This window comes from Mizuhopecten yessoensis, unplaced genomic scaffold (assembly GCF_002113885.1).
Source record: "Mizuhopecten yessoensis strain PY_sf001 unplaced genomic scaffold, ASM211388v2 scaffold716073, whole genome shotgun sequence".
Taxonomy (NCBI): domain Eukaryota; kingdom Metazoa; phylum Mollusca; class Bivalvia; order Pectinida; family Pectinidae; genus Mizuhopecten; species Mizuhopecten yessoensis.
This window is the reverse complement of record NW_018479934.1, coordinates 62,411-67,511: the sequence shown is the minus strand read 5'-3', so window position 1 is coordinate 67,511 and position 5,101 is coordinate 62,411. Positions and strand designations below refer to the sequence as shown.

General features: G+C 39.7%; 1 protein-coding gene across 1 annotated transcript in view; it reads left to right on the top strand.

Moving 5' to 3' along the window:
* The window catches only part of LOC110441637 (single-minded homolog 2-like), a 69,364-nt gene that overhangs the window by 17,605 nt on the left and 46,658 nt on the right, over positions 1 to 5,101 (top strand). The gene's annotated exons all lie outside the window — the stretch shown is intronic.

Below are 5,101 nucleotides of genomic sequence, written 5' to 3'. Positions count from 1 at the left end.
TATGGAATGTTATAACTTATAATTACATAAAAATGGTCTATGGAATGTTATAACTTAAAATAATCACACAAAAATGGTCTATGGAATGTTATAACTTATAATCACACAAAAATGGTCTATGGAATGTTATAACTTATAATTACATAAAAATGGTCTATGGAATGTTATAACTTATAATTACATAAAAATGGTTTTTGGAATGTTATAACTTATAATTACATAAAAATGGTCTATGGAATGTTATAAATTATAATTACATAAAAATGGTTTATGGAATGTTATAACTTATAATTACATAAAATTGGTCTATGGAATGTTATAACTTATGATTACATAAAAATGGTCTATGGAATGTTATAACTTATAATCACACAAAAATGGTCTATGGAATGTTATAACTTATAATCACACAAAAAATGGTCTATTGAATGTTATAACTTATAATTACACAAAAATGGTCTATTGAATGTCATACCTTATAATTACATAAAAATGGTCTATTGAATGTTATAACTTATAATCACACAAAAATGGTCTATTGAATGTCATAACTTATAATTACATAAAAATGGTCTATGGAATGTTATAACTTATAATTACATAAAAATGGTCTATGGAATGTTATAACTTATATTTACATAAAAATGGTCAATGGAACGTTATAACTTATAATTACATAAAAATGGTCTATGGAATGTTATAACTTATAATTACACAAAAAATGGTCTATAGAATGTTATAACTTATAATTACACAAAAATGGTCTATGGAATGTTATAACTTATAATCACACACAAATGGTCTATGGAATGTTATAACTTATAATTACATAAAAATGGTCTATGGAAACAGAAGAAATCCTATGCTTACATAATTGGTCTGTGTAATTTTTAATCATACAAGAATGGTTAGTGGAAGAGTTGTTATTTATATCGAACTGAAATTGTCTAAAGAAAGATGATAATTTAAATTCCCGGACATGACTCCTAGCTATAGAATTTCCGTGTCTACTTAATCATTGTATTTTTGATGAATAATACATCAGAAAACACCAGGACTTTATCATTAGCGTATTGGTTTTCCAACATTTGTGTCCTTATGAAGCATTCATGGGCTTATTACAAGGGCGATGGAAGGTACTATACTTAGACCAATTCTTCGAATTCAAATTCAGATAAATTGCTGATGTTTTGTCCATAAATAACAAGAATATTTAGAACTACTTGTATCTTATTTATCACCCTGAGCATAAAAATAAACATGTCACGTGCTCCTCTTTTTGCTTCACACTTTGACATTCACCTATAATCTGATGTCTGAGTAAATCTTTAATGTCAAATGTTGATAATTTTCCTTTCCTTGGTAGTAATATACCACCATCTCCTGCTAAAAGTGTCACAGTGGTTCTCTGGTTACACCATGGCGGATGTTATATGCCGTACAGGAAAAATGTTTCCCTTCCTGAGATTTTTGTTTCGCCTCCGTTTTTCGTTGGAATTCATGTTGATTTTCACTTTGAGGTCTCCTCATTTTCCCAGTGTTGTCCTTTCGTACCCACGTCTGATGCCGTGTTACATCATTACCTATTTGATACTTACCTTTGTAAGGACAAGTATACAGACCGTGACTACAATCACTATTGTTATCTCTCCAGTTTAATGCTGTAGCCGATGTTGATGTGTTGGTAACCCAGAGGTTTCTGGACAGTCGCATATTGTTAACCTATAAATAAGTCTCATTTCTCTACCGAAAGAACGTCAATCAGTGATGAAGAAAAGGTACAGTCGTCATCATGACCTGATTTCAAACGATTGTAATTCTGTGTTTGTCTTGATTATATAATAAAAACGAGGACATAGCAGTATTATCACACACAAATCGATGCAACACATGTGCTTCAATTCTAAATGTCTCCTGTAATTCGTGTATGTCAGTCAATTAAGTCCCCAAACAAAAGCTTTTGGACTTAATGGATTTACCCCGTTTCTTCTTCTTCGTGAGTATTGGTGGGCGTGCGTAGCTTGTGAGTATTGGTGGGCGTGCGTAGGTTGTGAGTATTGGTGGGCGTGCGTAGCTTGTGAGTATTGGTGGGCGGGCGTAGGTTGTGGGCATTGGTGGGCCGGCGTAACTTGTGAGTATTGGTGGGCGGGCGTAGGTTGTGGGCATTGGTGGGCCGGCGTAACTTGTGAGTATTGGTGGGCGGGCGTAGGTTGTGAGTATTGGTGGGCGTGCGTAGGTTGGCGTGTGTAGGTTGTGAGTATTGGTGGGCGGGCGTAGGTTGTGAGTATTGGTGGGCCGGCGTAACTTGTGAGTATTGGTGGGCGTGCGTAGCGGCGTGTGTAGGGTGGGCGTGCGTAGGTTGGCGTGTGTAGTTTGTGAGTATTGGTTGGCGAGCGTAGGTTGTGAGTATTGGTTGGCGAGCGTAGGTTGTGATTATTGGTGGGCGTGCGTAGGTTGGCGTGTGTAGGTTGTGAGTATTGGTGGGCGTGCGTAGCTTGTGAATATTGGTGGGCGTGCGTAGGTTGTGAGTATTGGTTGGCGAGCGTAGGTTGTGAGTATTGGTGGGCGAGTGTAGGTTTTGAGTATTGGTGGGCGTGCGTAGCTTGTGAGGATTGGTGGGCGTGGGTAGCTTGTGAGTATTAGTGGGCGGGCGTAGGATGTGAGTATTGGTGGGCGTGCGTAGTTTGTGAGTATTGGTGGGCGGGCGTAGCTTGTGAGTATTGGTGGGTGAGCGTAGGTTGTGAGTATTGGTTGGCGACCGTAGGTTGTGATTATTGGTGGGCGTGCGTAGGTTGGCGGGTGTAGGTTGTGAGTATTGGTGGGCGTGCGTAGGTTGTGAGTATTGTAGGGCGAGCGTAGGTTGTGAGTATTGGTGGGCGAGTGTAGGTTTTGAGTATTGGTGGGCGGGCGTAGCTTGTGAGTATTGGTGGGCGAGCGTAGGGTGTGAGTATTGGTGGGCGTGCGTAGCTAGTGAGTATTGGTGGGCGAGCGTAGGTTGTGAGGATTGTTGGGCGAGCGTAGGTTGTGAGTATTGGTGGGCGAGTGTAGGTTTTGAGTATTGGTGGGCGTGCGTAGCTTGTGAATATTGGTGGGCGTGCGTAGCTTGTGAGTATTAGTGGGCGGGCGTATGATGTGAGTATTGGTGGGCGTGCGTAGCTTGTGAGTATTGGTGGGCGGGCGTAGATTGTGAGTATTGGTGGGCGTGTTTAGGTTGTGAGTATTGGTGGGCGAGCGTAGGTTGTGAGTATTGGTGGGCGAGTGTAGGTTTTGAGTATTGGTGGGCGTGCGTAGCNATTGGTGGGCGAGCGTAGGTTGTGAGTATTGTAGGGCGAGCGTAGGTTGTGAGTATTGGTGGGCGAGCGTAGGTTGTGAGTATTGGTTGGCGAGCGTAGGTTGTGAGTATTGGTGGGCGAGCGTAGGTTGTGAGTATTGGTGGGCGAGCGTAGCTTGTGAGTATTGGTGGGCGAGCGTAGGTTGTGAGTATTGGTGGGCGTGTGTAGCTTGTGAGTATTGGTGGGCGAGCGTAGGTTGTGAGTATTGGTGGGCGGCTGAACATCTAAGATGGCTGCCTCTGCTTCTGATAAGTTGAAATTAAATTATTGTGCCTTTTTGCTCAAGTATGGCACTGCGAACGGTCAGTGATTTATGTAAGCATCGTTTGCGACTGCGGGGTAGATTTGAGGACTTCAGTAACGGCCACCGTTACAGTCAGAACTTGTTTATATTATAGTATTACAGCATCGTTTAGACAGTGAAAGGGGTGGTAAAAATAGTTGAAACCAGACATAAAATCAGTGACGACGCATAAAGGGGTCAAAGTAATTTAAAATAGAAATTCAAAGATCTACTTGAAATAATATCATTTACTGAAGAAAGTTACTAAAAATCAATGTTGTTTTTGGTAGAAGTTTATGTTACGAGTTAGGTGGACGAGATGTAATATTTAAGGGTTGGAGGTAGTTGACATGTAATACGTATGAGTTGGAAGTTGATAATATTTCGGGTGGTTGTGTGGTCGAAATGCACTATTTAAGAGTTGGGGTACACAATATTCCGAGTGGTTGTAATGACGAGATGCCTAACACTTGCCCGCCACGACACTGTTTACCTTCTAAAGAAATCAGATTTGAGTGTGTATCGTTATAATTGAAAGAATGTCAGCAATTGAAATTAACACCATGAAACGTACAAGCTTGTACATTTCATAAACTACCCCTTTTCTCTGTGAAGGAATTTCATGAGTACAACTCGGTGTCGGCTGTTGAATGGTAGGATTCTAGAGGCGGGCTAATGTATTCACACAACACTTTACTCAATTCGGATTGTCACTATTTGCGTTCTCGAGTTCTAAATAAAAAGTCATTTTATTGAAAAAGGGCCATCCCTCAATTTATCAGTTCGCACCTGTGAGAGCCACAGAGAGGCCCGGACAGGGTATGGAGGATTTTGTTTTACCTTGTGAAGCCGCCGGTGTTTTTATTGATGGGATTTCTCCAGCCAATACTGGTGGCTAGAGCCTGGAATGTGGTGATAGTCTAATTAAATATTTATGAAAAAGAATGATTGAAAAGTCAAGCATGTTATATGAGTTCTATAAAACAGACTTTTAAATTAATTTGCTACATTTGCTTCGCGACTTCACATTGAAAAGCGATTTAATTTTTCAAGTTATCGGAATTCCAGTTATTTGGATTTCCTTTAAGCATTGAATTAACAAATAGATTCTATACAACGCCATTTGTGTAGAATTAAGTAACACGTTTGATATGTTTACGAGTGATGAAAATAGGATATTTAGGAATAAAGGATTCTCGTTATACCGATACATAAACATACTGAGTATAAGACTTTCCACTTTCTGCATTTGTTATAAATATAAACCCTACTGTACAAAACTGCTCGGCCTGATAGCATCCTTTCTTATTGAAATATATTGACTAATACAAGTTCATTATGCGACAGAGAACTGCTCACAGCAAACAGAAATACAATACGATATGCTCTTACACACGTCCTACCTTTCTCAAAGTAATAATCAGTCTGTTATTCACTGTGGATACAACCAGTCTGTTATACACTGTGGATACAACCAGTCTGTTAT